Below are 21,330 nucleotides of genomic sequence, written 5' to 3' on the forward strand. Positions count from 1 at the left end.
CGAACTTCTACACTTCTTGTCTTTCGCTTGTATGCATGTCTCATGTACATTCTATGTATCCTATAATGCAGTCCACTAGCAGCTGTCTCTTCTATGTACTCCCTCATTCTAGTATTTATTCCTTCTTTTTTTTTCCAATCTCCAAGAATCTGGTATGTAAAAATGTAGAGAAAAAGAAAACTAGATAAACACTAACCATGTAATACAGCTGAAAAAAGTGATTTCTATTAAAATATTGCAGTTTAAAAGAAAATACGAAGGGGAAAAAACCAACGTTTAACGAAAATAAAAACCTTAACAAATAATGCTGCAGTAAATTGTAATAAAACATCTTTAAAAATGAAAAATATCAATTCAAAACGGTTTTTTTTAAAGAGGTTCCGCACTCGTACCCTGGTTTGGTCAAAAAACGTTTACGAGAGTGGTATTCCCGAAAAATAGATGATGGTTCCTTATTTTTCGCCAAACCACACGAATCTATGTCTAAACTAACCACTACGTCATTGTCTTTCTATTTAACATTAGTACGAGGGTCGTTTGAAAAGTCCGTGCAAAAATAAAAACTACTTAATTTTTGGGGGTAAACCTTTTTTATTTTTCAACATAGTCTCCTTTTAGGCTTATACACTTCGTCCAACGCTGCTCTAGTTTGTTGATCCCTTCCGAATAATAGGATTTGTCCAAGTCTGAAAAATAGCCATTCGTTTCTGCAATCACCTCCTCGTTTGAATAAAATCTTTCCCGCCAGCTATTTCTTCATATTGGGGAACAAATAGTAGTCCGAGGGAGCCAAGTCTGGGGGGATGTGAAACGAGTTGGAACCCTATTTCCATTAATTTTGCGACCACAACTGCTGAGGTGTGAGCTGGTGCGTTGTCGTGATGGAAAAGGACTTTTTTGTGGGCCAATCGTGGGCGTTTTTCTTGCAGCTCGGTTTTCAAACGGTCCAATAACGATGAATAATATGCACCTGTAATAGTTTTACCCTTTTCCAAATAGTCGATGAGGATTATTCCTTGCGAATCCCAAAAGACAGTCGCCATAATCTTTCCGGCCGAAGGAACGGTCTTCGCCTTTTTTGGCGCAGATTCCCCCTTGGTAACCCATTGTTTAGATTGGTTTTTTGGTCTCAAGAGTGTAGTGATGTATCCATGTTTCATCCATAGTGACGAAACGACGCTTAAAGTCCTGCGGATTCTTCTGGAACAGCTGCAAACCGTCCTTGCAACACTCCACACGATTTCGTTTTCGTGTCAAGCGTGAGCAATCGCGGCACCCATCTTGCGGATAGCTTTTTCATGTCCAAATGTTGATGCAAAATATTATGTACCCGTTCATTCGAGATGCCCACAGCACTAGCAATCTCACGCACCTTCACTCTTCTGTCATCCATCACCATATCATGGATTTTATCAATGATTTCTGGAGTAGTAACCTCAAAGGGCGTCCAGAACGTTCAGCGTCACTTGTGCCCATATGGCCACTCCGAAAATTTTGAAACCACTAATAAACTGTTCTAATCGACGGTGCAGAGTCACCATAATGTTTATCAAGCTTCTCTTTAGTCTCCTGAGGCGTTTTGCCTTTCATAAAGTAGTGTTTAATCAACACACGAAATTCTTTTTCGTCCATTTTTTGAAAATCACTCGACTTCCTCGATTCAAACGAATGCCAAACACAAAGAAAAGACCGATCTGGCTGAAACTTGGTGTGTGTTCTTTCAAGAGATGCTACTAACTAAACATAACCTCGATAAGCGCCAGGAGTGCTATCTCTCTGACTTTGCACGGACTTTTCAAACGACCCTCGTATGTCCCTCACACACGACTTAAAACGAACTGAACTTAACAGACGTTATCGACTGCTTAAAAGACTACTAGAGCAACGTTCAAAACTTTCATTTAATAACAAACGACTGATTTACAATTCTATACTAAAACCCGCCTGGATGTACTGGTATTGAACTGTGGGGTTCAACGAAACGCTCCAAATCTTCAACGAATTCAATCTCTTCAGTCTAAAATTCTCCGCACTATCGTTAACGGCTCCATTTTATGTTTTAAATCTAACCATCCACACAGACTTGGAACCACTTTTATCTTTTAAATTTTTGTGGTTACTTAACAAATTGTAAATTTTCACATAGTCATGGGTGTGATCAAATTTTTCACAATGACATACTTCACATTGCCTAAATTTTATTTTATTTTTGACCTGCCACTACAATTGAATTGTGATTCTTTTAGAGAATAATGAGAACTGTATGTTCGGACATTGTACGTTTCATTAAATCCAAAATAATAAGCTAGCTTAGACATGTAAAAAGACTACCGATGAGAGGGCGGTCAAGAGAATAACAACAGTTTCTCCCGGAAAGAGAAAAAGAGGACGCTTGAAGAAATGTTGGAGTAAAGACTTAGAAAAATGAGCTGTCTTTAAAATTGTAATGTCCAAGTGATGACGAAAAGCTCAAGATAAAGATACTAGGAGAGTTGAACCAAGCTAGAACATTTGGCCCTTTTCTGGTTCATATTATTTATCATCATTTAACAACATATTTAACTCATTGCGTAGTTCCTACACCGCTATCACCTCATAAAATCCAACAGGTCTGTGACAACCAGTACTTCGGTCATATTGGCGCTCAGTCAGAGTTGCTAAGTCCATCTTGGGATGAAGAGCCAAATAAGAAGTATAAAAATGACTTACGCTTTTTTTTTTCATAGCAATTCGTGCAATAACAATGCTCTTCTTTTAAAATCAGACCATACTTTCATGTCTAATTACCAACCTCATTGCCTCAATAAGATAGCGGTAGCAAACCTAACCTAAAACGCTACATTCAACTTCCTATTTAACATCTAATTAAAAATTATTGCCTCCTTACAGTTTATTTATTATTACATTAAAAAAAATAATAAGAATAAAGATGTTATAGTTGTTAGTACATCAATAAAACATAACGAGTGAACGGTGTCTAGGAATTAAGTCCTTGGCATTAAGTATAAAGTCAGAAACACAATTACAGTTTGTTGTCCCTTCACTTACTGTTACATAGGTCAGGTTAAAAAAGTTTTTTCTCTTCGTTTATTTACTATTATCCAGTACATTACTTGGGAAGTAATAATTCAATTTACTGTTTACGCAAAAGCATATATTTATGATTAATAAAGCTACAAAATTTTATTTAACGCTCTACATTAATTTTAACGCTGAAAATAGTGAAAATTCCCTCCAGTTAAAAACAAAAAATAAGATGGGCAATACGGTGTTTCAAAAAATGATGACTTTTAAATTTTAAAGAGCGCCGGGCGGAAAATCAAAGTTCCTTTAAAAACAAAATGTTTCGACCGCAGTAGAGCAAAATCGATTAATATTTAGAGGTCGATACCATCGATCAAAAGATTTTTGTTTTGCTTTTTTTTTTTTATAAACTACTCAAAAGTTGCTAAGGAATTGCAATAAAAAGATCAAAAAAAGACAGAAAGAGTTACATTTTTTTTAAAATAAAAGTTGCTTCATTTGTCTTTTAATATCACATTATCTTTCACTTTATAAAATTTTTAAAAACAAAGATAATACAGGACTTAACAATAGCCGTGAGTGTCGCCTAACAAATTGTGGAAAACATCTCCACTGGTTTTTCCACAATTTCTATTTTGTTAATCCAATTAATAGTTTTTCAGTACCTGGTGTAGCCTCCTCTTACTCTCTGAACAGCTGAACAACGGTTTGCCATACTCAAAATAACGGCAGCTATTTCTTCTTGCGGAATTTCTTCCCTTAGTAATGTTAAAACGTTAGCAAGCTCTCCGGTGTACCTGGGTTGGGGCTGATGGTTATTTAGTCGTCTCTGTAAATTGTCCCAAATGTGCTCTATTGGGTTTAGGTCTGGTGATAGTGCTGGCAGTGGTAAGTGGGTAACGCCGAGACGACGAATTTCTTCAAGAACACATCTGCGCGCGGTGAGGGCGGGCATTGTCGTCGAGAAAAACAAATTGTGGCCCAATATTGTCTCGGAAGTCTGAGACAAACCCCCCGAATAATGTCATCTCTGTATCTGATCCCATTTAAAGTGCCCTGAATGATGTGTAGTTCAGTACGATTGTTGAGAGTAATTCCACTCCCACACCATGACACCGCCACCGCGGTGTGCTGTTACCGTTTGGATGAATTGTGGCTCAAAACGAGTGTTTGGCCTTCTCCACACTCGCAAACGTCTGCTATCACAGAATCTTGACTCGTCACTAAACAATACAAATTCCCAGTTTTGGTTCTCCTTCAACCTAGAGTTTACCCATTCAAATCTTGCTCTTCTGTGCCGAGTATCCAAAGAGGGCCTTCTAACTGGGCGATACGAACGCAAACCAACCTCTCTCAATCGATTTCTAATCGTTTGATCAGATACTTGAGTCCCAGAGGATTCAAAAAGACGATTTTTTAACTGTCGGGCGGTCAAAAAAGGGTTTCTGCGGGCATTCATCCTCACTAGGCGGTCTTCTCTTTGAGTGGTTCTCCGAAAATTCCCACCGCCATGGCGTCTTTGTGCAGTTCCAAACTCGCGGTATCTTTGCAATGCTCGGCAAACAACACTTGGCGCAATGTTCAAATCATTAGCAATTTCAAGCTGAGAAAGGCCCTGTAAATGAAACTGGACAATTAAATCTGCCCTTTCATCACTTAGAGGTCTTCTTTGCATGATGAAAAATTAGAATTGAGAAGAAAAAAAAGTTCGCTCACTTTCAAATGCATTAGAATACTGAATCATTTTAAAGGACAAAATTAGCCATGTTTGTTTTTGTGGTTTATCAAAATGAATTAACCTTTGTAGGACTAACAAGTGCATTAATTCCTTAATATAAACAAATATTGAATGCCAAAATAACGAGATAAACATCAAAACATTGAGCAAGTTAATTATATTTGATGTTATTTATAAATTCCTTAGCAACTTTTGAGTAGTTTATATATATAAAAAATCCTTATTAAATGTTTTGTATCTTTTCAAATTATTAGCAAAACATGTAATTGTACAAAGTTTATTTAAATATAATTTGCTATAAAGACAATGCGGTTGGAATCATTTTGATGGCCATTTTACTTTCAAAGTTATGGATAATTAAAGAAGCTGTATTTAAAAAAATATATTAAGAAAAATTTACATTTTTGAAAAATTTCGATTAATTAACGTTAAAATCCCTCAATTTTTTTATGTGTTTCGTACAGAATTTAAAAAATAAATAATTTTGGTTACTTAAACTTCTAAATTAGGGAATATTTTGCATTTATTGTTATAATTTGAAATTGATTTACTATCAATCAATCAATGCAGTACCGTTTCCTCCTCTTCCTGACATAACCTACAAAGGCTATCATCTGCCAGGTCCATGTGTTTTCTGAGCCTGCAGTGGCCGGTTAATAGGCCTACAATTATCCTTATAGCCTGTGGTGGCTAGCCACAACTCCTGAGACCTAGTCTGCACCCATAGTTTAATGGCCGCAGTCTTAAAGCACTTGGAGACCCCCAAAGTAGGGCTCTACGGGCCAACGAAGTGTCCCGCAGAGGCTTCCCGGGCCAATAAATCTGCAGCTTCGTTTCTCCTTGTGTCCTGAATGACTAGGCACCCACACTAAAAAGACCTTAATTTGGTCACTAATTTCTTTCAGGGCACCCAGACAAACCATTGAGTTACTTATTTCCATATCTAAATTGAAATAATAATAATATTGGATTCCCACGCAGAGATCCCGAGTTCGAATCCAGCTAACCTAACCTTAGATTTTGACGTGCCTTAAATCATTTTTAAAAAATATATATAAAAATAATAACGAAAAGACGTAGCTATAATTATTGTTTAATTATTATAAACAAGCACATCTTCAATGAAACATAAAGTAAAACCGCAGAGTTTGTTTACAAACATGTCTTTTATCATTGTTTTTAGTCATAATTGAATTTCCCACACTACTGACCTTAAATGAGGCAAAACAAGGAATTCTTGTAACAGCAAAGGAATGTTATAGAAAACGTGAGAAATTGTGTTAAAACAGAGTAAATTGAAAGAACTAGTAACTAACGCAGGAAATACCTGACAAATGAGTCATTCCAGGCGATGTACTGTTATTCTTTATTGTAATAATAAGTAAAATACGTATTTATTGCGGAAAAAGGAAAAACAAAATATGATAGAAAAACCGCTTGTATAAAATGAAAACAAGACTTAGGGAAATAGAAATTGAAAGGAAAAATCCTTATGAGTGGATTATTTAAAATGTTTCAACCAGATTCAAGAAAATGTTGAATTATAAATTTTATATGACTTTTTGCTCTCATTATTTCTTATGGTGAAGATTGAAAAAAAATATCTCCATCGAGCAACATTATTCTAGGATGCAGTTGAGTGTGCACTTCTTTCGGGTGAACTAAAAAAAAAGAGAAGAGAAGTGGCCCTATAGGACGAGTGCGAATAAAGATGATGAAAAGAAAACCTGAAGTACCTGACAAAAAGGGTGCACTTTTGTTGGCTAGAATCTGAAGCACTGGGGCAAAATATGGAAGTGGTCCTTACAATTCAAGCACATATAAGTAGTAAACTTCTTTTTTTTATCCTTCATGAAAAGCAGCTTTTAAGCATGAAGCTTAAAAAGGATAACGATATCTGGTTTTCTCTAGATTAGAAGAAGCATTATTAAAGTATACTTTCGTACCGTTCTTGTTTATTACATATATCTGAACAATGACGTGGACATTCATTCATCTTTTCTTAACTACAATTTCGACGAGTAGAATTAAATTTCGACAAATAGAATTAAACTTTATTTGGACAAGTAGAAATTATAAAATACATATGAAAAGAATACAATGGCATGCGGTCTATGTCTTGTACTTTCTGCCTTAATTTCAAATATTCATATTGACCAAATAAAATTTTAGGCCTAGGGACCTGGAATCGAACCCAGTACTACAGTACAACTTAGCTTCGCGGGCCACCGCCTCTAACCGCTCGGCTATCGTGGCGCCAATTCGTACCAGAATTTTTGTTGTATAAAAGTGCACTGAACTTAATATTTATCTAAAGCGCCATCAAAAAACTTAGGGCCACGCCTGATTTGTGCAACTTACGAGTTCATTTATTCCACAAAATTGCCTGAAAACAAAAATCCACTATCAACACTCAGAAAATTGATAAACAGAAATCAATAATTTAATTAAAATAATGAGCTGATATAGACCACATTGTAACAAAATACGTGCTATACGAAGAACTGGCTTTCATTAATCAAAGAATGCGGCTAAAAATCGACGTCACAATGAAACAGATTTTATTTAGATTAGCGACAAATGAATTTTGTTGCATTTCTAACGTCATCATGACCTCGACCTCATTATTTACTAGAATTTTAGCCTCGACAAGTTTAAGGCGCCATGATAACCCATCATCACTTTATATAAGTATCTTAAAAAGTATTTAGTACTGAATAGAACTAAATGTTTGATAGTAATTTCATTAAAAAACTGAATACTTAGCATTGCTGGACATTATCGATGATTTTGGTTTTCTTAATCTCTGTCTAGTTTCAGATGTTAATCCAGGGAATGGCTCATAGTTTAATATTAATAGTATCCTAATTGAAAGTCCTCTAAGTTACCCTTAATGGATATACAGCTAAACTTGGTTTACTACAAGATTCATTACAATTTCGTGAAAAAATTATTTCCTAAATACATTTCAAATAAAAGTACATATGAACCGGGCTTTACTTCTAAGCATTGATACAGTGAAGGACTTAGGACTCAACATTGATTGACTTTTGACCTGGAACCCCATACACAAGTTAAAACGTAACTAAGCGAAAAAAACCTTTAGTCATTCAAGCAACAACAGGACAAACACTCGAGAACTAACACTTAACAACAAAGTACTTCTCTATAACCAACTCGTAAAACCAATTTGGACTTACGGACAAGAGTAATGGGGTACAATCTTAGCATTTCATCCAAGCAAGCGTTCCAATTGCCACTGGACACCAGTCTTGATAAGATAAACGGTGGAAATTTACGTCGCATTCTCATACATAGAAGTATCTACAATTAACTAAGTTATACCTGTAGTTGTAGAGAAATGTCATGGTTTTCAGACAAGTTGGTCGACCCACAAATCCTGATGTTAGGCTTCATGAGGTTCCAATACTCTGGACAACTAACTGGCAAACACTTCCTTTTTCTTGCTGGATCTTTCCTTATCTGATTTTGCCCATCTTGCATCCTCTTTGACGAAATGGCACTGGAAGAAAACGGTAAGTTATTTTTATTTTTATTTTTATTTTTTTGGTTCCGACAGATACTTCTGAGTGCAAATAGGATCTTCTTTCTCCCCACTTAAACATATCGACGCTGGAGTTCCACAGGGCAGCATTCTGGGTCCTATTCTCTACTCCATTTACACTTCAGACATACCAACAGATCCTAACACTACACTTCTCACATACGCAGACGACACCGCCTTACTGTCCTCTAATCATGATCCTGTACTTGCTCACAGAAATCTGCAGTCACACCTCTCCTGAATTGAACTGTGGTTCAAGAGATGGGCTATTAAACTTAATGAAAGCAAGTCTCAAAATATCACCTTCACTCTTCGGCGCATTACTCTTCCTCCAGTCTTCTATAACCTAACACCTCTACCAGTAGTGAACGTTGCCTGGCTACCTTGGGCTTTACTTAGACCGAAGACTTTCTTGGAACCCCCACACTAGACTTAAAAGAACAGAACTGAACAGACGCTATCGACTACTTAAAAGATTCTTAGACGACAGATCAAAACTCTCTCTGGACAACAAAAGACTGATTTATACTTCTATTTTGAAACCCATCTGGGCGTATGGAATAGAGCTGTGGGGCTCAACCAAACGCTTCAATCTCCAAAGGATTCAATCTCTACAATCTAAAATACTTCGAACTATTGTACGAGGGTCGTTTGAAAAGTCCGTGCAAAAATAAAAACTACTTAATTTTTTGGGTAAACCTTTTTTATTTTTCAACATAGTCTCCTTTTAGGCTTATACACTTCGTCCAACGCTGCTCTAGTTTGTTGATCCCTTCCGAATAATAGGATTTGTCCAAGTCTGAAAAATAGCCATTCGTTTCTGCAATCACCTCCTCGTTTGAATAAAATCTTTTTCCCGCAGGCATTTCTTCATATTGGGGAACAAATAGTAGTCCGAGGGAGCCAAGTCTGGAGAATAGGGGGGATGTGAAACGAGTTGGAACCCTATTTCCATTATTTTTGCGACCACAACTGCTGAGGTGTGAGCTGGTGCGTTGTCGTGATGGAAAAGGACTTTTTTGTGGGCCAATCGTGGGCGTTTTTCTTGCAGCTCGGTTTTCAAACGGTCCAATAACGATGAATAATATTTACCTGTAATAGTTTTACCCTTTTCCAGATAGTCGATGAGGATTATTCCTTGCGAATCCCAAAAGACAGTCGCCATAATCTTTCCGGCCGAAGGAACGGTCTTCGCAGATTCCCCCTTGGTCTCAGGAGTGTAGTGATGTATCCATGTTTCATCCACAATGACGAAACGACGCTTAAAGTCCTGCGGATTCTTCTGGAACAGCTGCAAACCGTCCTTGCAACACTTCACACGATTTCGTTTTTGGTCAAGCGTGAGCAATCGCGGCACCCATCTTGCGGATAGCTTTGTCATGTCCAAATGTTGATGCAAAATGTTATGTACCCGTTCATTCGAGATGCCCACAGCACTAGCAATCTCACGCACCTTCACTCTTCTGTCATCCATCACCATATCATGGATTTTATCAATGATTTCTGGAGTAGTAACCTCAACAGGGCGTCCAGAACGTTCAGCGTCACTTGTGCCCATATGGCCACTCCGAAAATTTTGAAACCACTTATAAACTGTTCTAATCGAAGGTGCAGAGTCACCATAATGTTTATCAAGCTTCTCTTTAGTCTCCTCAGGCGTTTTGCCTTTCATAAAGTAGTGTTTAATCAACATCCGAAATTCTTTTTCGTCCATTTTTTGAAAATCACTCGACTTACTCGATTCAAACGAATGCCAAACACAAAGAAATAGACCGATCTGGCTGAAACTTGGTGTGTGTTCTTCCAAGAGATGCTACTAACAAAACATAACCTCGATTCGCGCCAGTAGTGCTATCTCTCTGACTTTGCACGGACTTTTCAAACGACCCTCGTAGCCCCAGAAATTCAGTCTGTTGTAGTTATTTAGTACCAATTTTGTCCGGAGAGACAAGATGGTCGAATTTTAGCCTGTCTGACTGAAGTCCTCACAGCCTACAAGCGTGCTATTTTAAAGTTATCATAGTATTCTAAAATGATGCAGTTAAATGGTGTGATGTTTGTTTGTATTATGGGAAGTGATGATGCATTAAATTATTCTTGTGAATTCACCCACTAAGTTCATAAATTATCTCTTTTATCATATTGATTTTAATATGACAGAATCAATTCAGGAAGTACTTGTCAATTTTATTCATAATTTAATTGGTTATTAAAATGAATCATCACAGCGAAGACGCATATTTGGGCGGCAGATGTTTTTGAGTACTTAGTACATCATGACGATAGTGGGTTAATAAGGTTAACACTTCCTTAAATACTAGTTCTTTATTATGAACAATGATCATCGTTTATTATACATGGATTACACTTAAATTTTAGTAATAGTAAAATAATAAAAAATTATTGCTTAAAGAATGAAGGAGGTAATAAAATATGAGTAATAAATATGTTTAAAATTAAGAGAAACTAATAATTTATTGAATAAAATCTTATTTTACGATAAAATCATTAAAATTACCGCTATCTGGAGACATAAATCACGGAAAACGAGCTGCGCAAGAGAAACCTTTTACTTTATGACGTTTTAGAAATGTGTGACAGTTTCTTTCATCATGATTTCGAGCCTCGTTTCGTTGGAAGATGATACGAGGGGCACTACTTATATTTTGAGCCTTGGCAACACTGAGTGTTGTCAGGTGCTATCCTGACGTTTCCACTTGAAAGTTTGACATTTTTGACCATAACCTTCTTCAGAACGTTTTGTTATTTGAGCGCGATTAGTGTTGTTTACAGTCACTTGAAAATTGTGTCTCAGCGAAAAAATGGGAATTAACTGGTGAAAATTACGACTTTCGACGTGGATTATCAACGAGTGCATCGATCAACTTACTTCCACTTTTGGCGATAAAGGCCCCATCCTTTGCCACTGTGAAACGCTGGTATAACGAATTCAATCGTGGTCGTCGTTCGCTCACCGACGTGAAGGTCGTCCAAAATCAGTTGTTGACGTCTCAGAAAACATTGATGCTGTGCAAAAACTAATAATGCAAAATCGTCATGTGGACATACTGTGAGATTGAGGCAACCGTTAGGCATTAGTTCCACCAGCATATATAAAATATTGCATTATTATTTAGCCGTGAAAAAGGTTTGTTCTCGTTGGATCCCACATAATCTGACAAAATCTCAAAAAGATGGTGCAAACAAATGTTTGAACGGTCAATTCTGAATGGTACACAACCATTTGTTTGCCGGAAGTCTTCGATTGAAATAAGGAAAACAAACAAGCGCCGTCGGATCATTCTTCATCCAGACAATGCCAGCTATCACACATCTCGTCTAACAACCGACTATTTGAGCACTCAAAAAATCTAGTTAATGGGTCATCCGCCGTACAGTCCTGATTTGGCACCAAATGACTTCTTTTTGATTCCGAACGTCAAGAATAAATTACGGTGGACAACGATTTTCGTCGGCAGAAGAAGCCGTTGATGCATTCAAAAACCATGTTTCGGAGGTGTCTCAAGCGGAATGGAAAAACTGCTTTGACAAGTGGTTCGAACGCATGCAGATGTGTATAGATCATAAAGGAGAATATTTTGAAAAACAATAAAGTCATTTTCAATGACAAATTACTGTTTTTTTTTTATTATTAGGCTCAAAATATAAATAGTGCCCCTCTTATCAGCATAATTATCAATCGACAAGTTTACCGATAAAAACTTGTCTTAAAATCTCGTCGATGCAACTTTGAAATGTGAACACTAAAACTGGTGGAAACATCGATAAACCTTCGAGCTGAAAAACTAAAAAAAATAACCAATCTTTTGATCATTTTACCACAGACAAAAAAAAACATGGGACGCGTCAGATGGTTTCATCGGTTGGCCCACTGATGCCTTTCTGGACGCACTGGATGTTAGTAATCAACATGGACAGTACGAATGAAGAGTATACAACGCTAAAGATAATGTAATGGGTTCAGATGACTTGAAGAGGAGGTTTATGATGCGGGAATTAGTTAGAGATTTGATAGATAGATAAAGAGTTGATATTCGGAAAATAAATATATATATTTTAACAACAATTAAGAATGATTTAAATTGTAACTAGAATGCACAACTATAACGACGTTGAATAGATATATGTTTAAACACTTAGATAGGGGCGCGCTCGCGGTGGTAGAATCTTGAGGTTACGGTGGTAAAAATCTGAAGAATAATCATCGACTGATAGAAAAATGCATTCAGGAATATTTTGTTTTTTGCTTTCATTTTGAACAGCTCCAAGTTTCTAATTTGGCCAAAGCTTCCTCAGTGTTTATTTCAGTTTTCTTAAATTGTTCAATAATTTTCTTTTTCATACTGCCTTCAGTATTATTAGACATTTCTGAATTACATTTTAACACTTCAGGTGTCTGTCTGACAATTTCTTCAATATTCTTTAACTGGTTGTCAATGTTTTCCACTTTTGTGCCACTAGTTATTAAATAATATGTGGGTTTGATAAAATAATAAAACTCGCTAAATTTGTAAGTAATAACCTGATTTATTAACACATTACCTTTACTCACATTAACATTTACTAGCAACTAACGCTATTCATTACAGTCACCATTTACAACAGTCACAACAGTTTACTGTTACTTACTCACTACGTAACGCCACAAAACTGTTCCCCGACTGACCACTGGTCCGCACTGCACCGAATTGCACTAGTCTCTGCTACACAAACAAAGCTCTACTCACTAACTGACTAACCGCCTGACTAGCTATCTCTGAAGCACTCCGCAACACTGACTCTCTCAAACTGTCACTTCCAAAGTGTCTCTCCAAACTAACGTCTCTCCAAGACTCACTCAAAACTAACTGATTAAAACTGATTAACAACTGTAAATCTCTAATAACTCGTTAAGAACTCGATTAAAAACTCGTTAAGAACGGACTTCTCCAGATGTGTCTGCCTCCTTTTAACTGCGTGCCTCCCTCCAACTGGGACTGCCCTCCTCCAACTCTCTGAGCATAAGTTTCCACGCCCTCCTGACGTTCATTGGCTGGAGAAAACATACTGCCACCACCTCAGCTGGGGCCGCCCTCCTCCTACTCTCTGTCTCGCTCCTACCTGTCAATCACTGGCTGGGAAAACACATATGCCACCACCCCAACTGAGGCCTTTCTCTTAGCTGGCTTTTACACAGGTTACTAAATCCTTGAACAATCTAGCCCTTTCCTTTCTAGTTCAGGTAGAGACCGGCCCTTTTGTCTACACAGTGGTGGCCTGATACCGACTTTGGTCGCTTAACCTCTAGAACAATCTAGGCCTTTCTTCTCTGCCACAGGTAGATACCGCCCTTTTGTTTATGCAGTGGCGGCCTGTTACTGACTTTGATCGCTCAACCCCTAAAACAATCTAGGCCTTTCTTCTATGCCCAGGTCAACTTCGTTACAATATGGAATTTTTTGTTGCAAATGATGCCCAGAATCGGCTCCCGAAGTAACGGTATTTTTAATGCTGAACACCCTGTATATTACCTTTTTTAAAAATAATTAATCTGAGCATAATTCTTGAATAATTCCTTAATACGTACCTAGACTTTCTGATATTGTATTTTTAATAACGGCATACTCTTTAAAGAATTCAGACACAATACTTAAGAGGGCGTGCCTATTTTCCAGTCATGAAATCTAATGTTACTAACCACAGCAATCAGAAATATGTGGTAAATTAAACAGATTTATATTAGCAATTAGTAAGCTTATCTGCAGTTCGTGGCACGATCTATAGAAATTCAAGATCACGAAACTAATTCCACAAGTAAGTGCAATTTAGTACAAAAGAACTCTCCAAGTAAATTATTAATCTATTGTAATTAATGACAGAGATTAAATGAAGTTATTAAAAAAACAAACAATAACGGGCTTTTAGAGATAGGTTATAAACCCAACTGGGAGCTACCACAAACTGTGCAACAAGCAATTCTAAAATAGAAAAAGAAAAAGTATTTCATTAATTTGGAAGTACGTCCACAGATGGTAGCACTTGTATTTTAATTTAACCTCTACGCAATCTTCAGTCTAAATTGACTAGCACAACAGGTAGGTATATAATTTTTAAAGAAAATGTATTAGTCCTTTTAAATTTGAAATTATAATTGAAATGATTTTATAATATATGAAAAATAATTGCCTAGATGCAATACATCAAACTAATTGGTCGCATATTATAAGGATATTTAGATTTTCAGATATATTAAACATTTTAAAAGTTTTATGGCATATCTTAAATTAATTCTTAGTTTTGTTTTTCGCGTTGTAAATGAATCTGAAAGGCCATTCTCAGTGCAGAGGCGTTCCAGCGCTGCATCCCTGTAAAGTAGTAGAATTTTTGTGAGAAGTTTGAGGATGTCCAAAGTATTACCTTTGTTTACAGTAAGATTTTTCAATCAAAATTAAGAATTTTTTTTGTTAACTAACCAAGATTAAGGAGGAGATTAGATCAGTGGTCAGTGTATTGTATTCCGGGTTCGAATCTAGCTTAGATTGTTCACTTCTTAGAAGCTTCTTGCAGATCGATATCCAATAGTCAATGTTGTTGACTCAGTTATTGATGCACCTAAAAATTAAAATAAATAAATAGGTTCTGATACATTTTGAGCACACTTCTTGTCTGTAAATTAAGTAATGAGACTGATTTTTTTTAAAAAAAATTTATTCAAAAAGAATTACAATTCTATATTGTCACCTTCAAAATAACTTCCTTCTGAAGCCACACAGCGCTGGAGACGTTTCTTCCATTCCTCATAGCAGTGCTCGAACTCCGATACGGGAATAGCCTTCAGCTGGTGTCGGTTATAGCGGTTTGAATGTTTTCGACTGTCCCAAAAATGAGTTCCCTTCAGGTGATTTTTGCAACTTCGGGAAGAGAAAAAAAGTCACAAGGACTCAAGTCAGAGCGAATAAGGAGGCTGAGGAGCCGCAGGAATGTTTTTACTGGCCAAAAACTCTGGTTTATTGAAATTGCCAGTATGGCGAAGTCGAAGATCAAATGCATGCTGATTTGTTTTTTTCCGATATCCACGGAATCGTCCACAAAGAGTTTCTACCTCAAGGTCAAAACGGTCAATCAACTACTTTTACCGAAGTGGTTCTTGAAAAAAAACCTCGAAAAAGGGGTCATTCGTGTGAGACCAAACATCAAAAGAACAAGTGGGTGTGTTGCATCACGATAATGCTCCTTGTCACACAGCAATTTCAATAAACCAGAGTTTTTGGCCAGTAAAAACATTCCTGTGGCTCTTCAGCCTCCTTATTCGCCCTGACTTGAGTCCTTGTGACTTTTTTTCTCTTCACGAATTTGAAAAATCACCTCAAGGGAACACATTTTTGGGACAGTCGAAAACATTCAAACGGCTGTAACCGACCAGCTGAAGGCTATTCCAGTATCGGAGTTCGTGCACTGCTATGAGGAGTGGAAGAAACGTCTCCAGCGCTGTGTGGCTTCAGAAGGAAGTTACTTTGAAGGTGACAATATAAAATTGTAATTTAAAAAAATCAGTCTCATTACTTAATTTAATGTGGCAATTACTGGCAAAATAAACAAACGCATAGGCACGATTTACTTAGAAACCATCATAGACCTAATCAAATATTAGAGAAAGTAAACCTAAATCTCAATCCAAAACTATGGCATTAGAATAACACTTTTTCCACCTGTTTTAGTTAACAGTTCTCTTGATAAATGCACTGTCTATTAAATAATCACCAGCTGTAAGAAATGGTATAACGTTATGGGTAATCTAAGAGGCAGTGTTCTAAGGGTAAACTTGGGTAACCCAGGAAGGTAATATCAGCTGTTTCCTGTTTCATAAAAACCATAGATTTTCTTAAAAGTTGCCCCTCTTTTTTTTTCTTCATTTCCTGTCTCTATCACTTAGAAGTTATATTTATTTACAAAAATAATTCTGACGACATATTGTGTAACAAATCCAACATTTACATTGTTAAATTCAAAATTTAAATTTTATTACGCACAACGAAAACCTTGGCCGAACAAGCAATAAATGCAAATAAAATAAAAGCAGTAAAGTGTATTTTTATTTTATTGATATCTGTCTTTTGCCTAATTTACAACAGTTAAAAAGGACGTTATTTAATGCTTATATAAAACTACCTACTCGTATGGAAATCTCATTGTCTTATTAGAGGTCCCCACGGGGCTCGACAGGCGTATTTTATTTAACACTAGAATGGAAGAGATAACATTATAATTATACGACCTTGTAACAGCTGTTGAATACAGGTAATGTTTATACAATAAGTTACGACGTTAATTCGTGTGTTTATAAATATACAGGGTGATCCATTTAAAATGCACCAATCGCTAATAACATTTTTCAGGAAAGCGGAATTTCGAAAAAGCCCACGAAGTAAACTATATGTTTTTTTTGGGGGGGGGGTCTAGTTTTCACAATTTTCCACTCCCAATGCTGTATCTTCATTTTTGGCGGAGTTACGGCCAAAAACCTGATTAGGGTTACATAAGGACCACTGGTTTTGACAATGATTATGAAAACTACATAAAAAACTTTGAAAAATGACGTTAATCCCGTTTCGATATCCCTAATATTTGTCGAGATATTCAAGATCAAAGTTACAATTTTATCTTATTCCGTGATCGGTTTTCAATATTAATTTTCCACCAGAAATACACCAGCTTTGGGAGGTCCTCTGACTGCGAAAAATGTTATTGGTGATGCAAAGAACAAAAATAATAATAATAATTGAAGATTTTTAAAGAATGTAGTGTCATGTAATGGTTGTGGGTGAATCAGGATAAGTTAGTTTTATCATCAAATAAAAGTAACCATCACATCATTTTGATGCACCCAGAATGCAAGACTTCTTAAATTAGGGTAAGAATATCTTGCCAGGAATGGGCGGGTGTTGGTCTAGTGGTCATGAGCGTGGCTTTGTAAGTGGGAGATCCCTAGTTCGAATCCCGTTTATGACTACATTTTATTTAAAAAAGTATTATACTGTATTAAGTATTATGAAAGACTGCACCCTCGGGATTCGAACTGGGGAACCGTGAACGGTTTTCAATATTAATTTTCCTCCAGCTCTCACTAGCGACCACCTCTATTTACGGACAGTTTTTGGATTTCCCCGTTTTACTCCTATACACTTTCTATATAAAAGAACCTCCGCGTCTAACGAACACTCTACATAGCGGCCGCGGACATTGATTTTGGGGGAACGAATTAAATGTTTCACCTCCCACCAACGACCACCTTATTCTTAAAAGTTCGTTTTGACGCGGTGATCAAAATAATTATCCCCTCTCAAGTTTTTGTTTTTTTTTTCTGGTTTTTCTCTAAAGTTTCCTATATAAGCTCCATACATCTTGTACCATTTTAATCATTTTTCAATATTACTTTGGACGAACAATATTTATTTTTTCCGATATGTCTCTCAAACGAAAGTGGTTTAACTCTAGAAGAGAAAATAAATATATTGGAAGATTTTGCAAAAACCAAATCGAGCCATCGGCAACTTACCGAAAGGTTTGTTCTACGAGGGTCGTTTGAAAAGTTCGTGCAAAATCAGAGAGATAGCACCACTGGCGCGTATCGAGGTTATGTTTAGTTAGTAGCATCTCTTGGAAGAACACACACCAAGTTTCAGCCAGATCGGTCTATTTCTTTGTGTTTGGCATTCGTTTGAATCGAGGAAGTCGAGTGATTTTCAAAAAATGGACGAAAGAGAATTTCGTGTGTTGATTAAACACTACTTTATGAAAGGCAAAACGCCTCAGGAGACTAAAGAGAAGCTTGATAAACATTATGGTGACTCTGCACCTTCGATTAGAACAGTTTATAAGTGGTTTCAAAATTTTCGGAGTGGCCATATGGGCACAAGTGACGCTAAACGTTCTGGACGCCCTGTTGAGGTTACTACTCCAGAAATCATTGATAAAATCCATGATATGGTGATGGATGACAGAAGAGTGAAGGTGCGTGAGATTGCTAGTGCTATGGGCATCTCGAATGAACGGGTACATAATATTTTGCATCAACATTTGGACATGACAAAGCTATCCGCAAGATGGGTGCCGCGATTGCTCACGCTTGACCAAAAACGAAATCGTGTGAAGTGTTACAAGGACGGTTTGCAGCTGTTCCAGAAGAATCCGCAGGACTTTAAGCATCGTTTCGTCACTGTGGATGAAACATAGATACATCACTACACTCCTGAGACCAAAGAACAATCTAAACAATGGGTTACCAAGGGGGAATCTGCGCCAAAAAAGGCGAAGACCGTTCCTTCGGCCGGAAAGATTATGGCGACTGTCTTTTGGGATTCGCAAGGAATAATCCTCATCGACTATCTGGAAAAGGGTAAAACTATTACAGGTGCATATTATTCATCGTTATTGGACCGTTTGAAAACCGAGCTGCAAGAAAAACGCCCACGATTGGCCCACAAAAAAGTCCTTTTCCATCACGACAACGCACCAGCTCACACCTCAGCAGTTGTGGTCGCAAAATTAATGGAAATAGGGTTCCAACTCGTTTCACATCCCCCCTATTCTCCAGACTTGGCTCCCTCGGACTACTATTTGTTCCCCAATATGAAGAAATGGCTGGCGGGAAAAAGATTTTATTCAAACGAGGAGGTGATTGCAGAAACGAATGGCTATTTTTCAGACTTGGACAAATCCTATTATTCGGAAGGGATCAACAAACTAGAGCAGCGTTGGACGAAGTGTATAAGCCTAAAAGGAGACTATGTTGAAAAATAAAAAAGGTTAACCCCAAAAAATTAAGTAGTTTTTATTTTTGCACGGACTTTTCAAACGACCCTCGTATTTTTCTAATAATAGATGATAGTATGATGATAATTTTACCATAAATTATTATTATTATGAATAAATGTGATGATTATTATAAAAATTATTAAATAAGTCAATAATATGTAGTTTTTTGTTAATTTTTTTGGATAATTAAGAAAAAATTGATGCATATCATATAGCTAAATAATTATGCAATTATGTACGCTTTTAAATCTATTAATAATAAACAATTTTTAAATAGATGTTTGGAACAAAACCCATATTTTTTCATTATGAAACTTGCCTACCTCCTTCTAACGACCACCTCCAAATAGCGGCCATTTTGCTTTCCCCCGCCAGTGTCCGCTATTGAGAGGTTCGACTGTAAATTAAAAAATGAAAATTGCACAAATTTGATAATTTAGATTCAACTGTCGGACCAGAAATCACGGATTTGCAGTGGGTTCCTACCCAATTAGAAATTAGTCAGTTTAAATTTAAAGAAAAAGCTAACTATAATTAAATTTCCAATTTAAATGGGGGGAAAAAATCATGCCATATACCACAAGGGCGGAAGACAGAAAATTTTAATAAATAATAAAAAACTTATTAACAAAAATGAGAAAAGAAAAATAAATACAAAATATTGGAAAACATTAAAACGGATAGAATGGAATGCAGAATTTCTAGCACAGTTCTGTACTCCTGATACCGTAGAACGTGAATTTGTTAGAAGATGCATGCCCGCAGTGTGTAGCTGCTATGTATGGATTGCATACCCATTTTTGTGTGTCAATGAATAGAAAGGAACTTACCTCCTTAACCAAATTCTTGTCATAGCTCTTAGAATGAATGTTTATAAAATAATAGGAGGTATGCCTAGTATTTTTATTAAAGAACTATAACCTGACAAGAGGTTCCTAATAAATTATTTTACAAAAATATTTTACCTTAACTTGGACATGTTTTCTTTAAATGTTTGGACCACTAACAATAACTGATTATCTAACATCAGTGCTCGGGGATACATTCAGCCGGTAACAGGATGGGATAACTTTTGGTTGAATCTATCTTATGAGTCCAACTTTCTCTTTCTATAATTTTAAGGGTTTTTAATTTGTAGATTTATTATTAATTTATTTTAAGACAATTCTAAAATATTTGTGCCGCCTTCCTGGAACAAATTAGCCACAGGATTATTCAAATGCAAGGTATAGATCTACGGACAAGTAGATGTAGAAGTCTATCTGAAATTGAAGTTAAGTAAAGTAACGCCTAATTTTTTCAGGTAGGCTTACAGGCAAACATACTTTACTACAAAGTTCTCATATTAAAGATTAAATAAAATCCAAGGCCTAAGAACGGGAATCGAACCCAGTACCACAATACATATTAGCTTTACAGGTCTCGCCTCTAACCGCTCGGCTACCGTGGCGCCTTTATCTAAAATTAATAAATTATTATTTTTTATTATTTGCGTTTATTTTTGCTACAATCAGCGCGTTGGCGCTATAAGTAACAGTGATAACAGTAACAATAAATAACAGAAGTATACGAGTGGAGAAGTTACCCAGTGGTAACACTCCAAAACATTAGGCTATTAAGAGTAGTCGCTCTCTTCACTTGAGAGGAGATCAAGAGGCCACTGTCTCTTAAGGCGTCTTGTCCGGGTTATCAGGAAGAGTTCTTGACGAAAGATTTTTGAGCTAGAGGATTTATATGAGATTGCAGACTGAAATGGAGTTTTCTGTATCTTGTTTACAGCAACTTGGGTGACAAAAGGAATGTTCGTATAGTCCAGGTTGGAGACATAAAATGGACCATTAACAATAGTTCGAAGTATTTTAGATTGTAGCGATTGAATCCTTTGGAGATTGGAGCGTTTGGTTGAACCCCACAACTGTATTCCACACGCCCAGATGGGTTTCAAAATAGAAGTATAATTTAGTCTTTTGTTACCCAGAGAGAGTTTTGATCTGTAGTCTAAGAGTCTTTTAAGTAGTCGATAACGTCTGTTCAGTTCTGTTCTTTTTTAGTCTAGTATGGGGGTTCCAAGTACGTCTTCGGTCTAAGTAGAGCCCAAGAAATTAAAATATATATAAAAGAAATGTTGAGATAGTATGAACTCTGTGGAATTTGGTGTTTATACTAGATAGAGCACGCCCTATAAGGG

The 21,330-nt window shown here is 36.6% G+C and overlaps 2 long non-coding RNA genes across 11 annotated transcripts in view; one reads left to right on the plus strand and one right to left on the minus strand.

Annotated features, from left to right (window-relative positions):
* Positions 1-21,330, plus strand: part of LOC141447072 (uncharacterized) — a 128,707-nt gene that overhangs the window by 16,120 nt on the left and 91,257 nt on the right. The gene's annotated exons all lie outside the window — the stretch shown is intronic.
* The window catches only part of LOC141447071 (uncharacterized), a 120,386-nt gene continuing 105,567 nt past the window's right edge, over positions 6,512-21,330 (minus strand). For 2 of the 10 annotated variants that reach the window (XR_012454122.1, XR_012454121.1), the window contains exons 4-5: positions 14,801-14,939; positions 14,424-14,692 (exon numbers count right to left, since the gene is read on the minus strand). This is a non-coding gene — a long non-coding RNA (uncharacterized lncRNA). Of the gene's footprint in view, positions 7,149-8,107; positions 8,286-14,376; positions 14,693-14,800; positions 14,940-21,330 lie in introns of those variants that run through there. The other 8 variants (XR_012454127.1, XR_012454128.1, XR_012454126.1 and 5 more) reach the window with 8 other exon arrangements.

The sequence above is a fragment of the Rhodnius prolixus genome, unplaced genomic scaffold, assembly GCF_049639745.1.
Source record: "Rhodnius prolixus isolate KJV_2025 unplaced genomic scaffold, Rpr scaffold_7, whole genome shotgun sequence".
Classification (NCBI taxonomy): Eukaryota; Metazoa; Arthropoda; class Insecta; order Hemiptera; family Reduviidae; genus Rhodnius; species Rhodnius prolixus.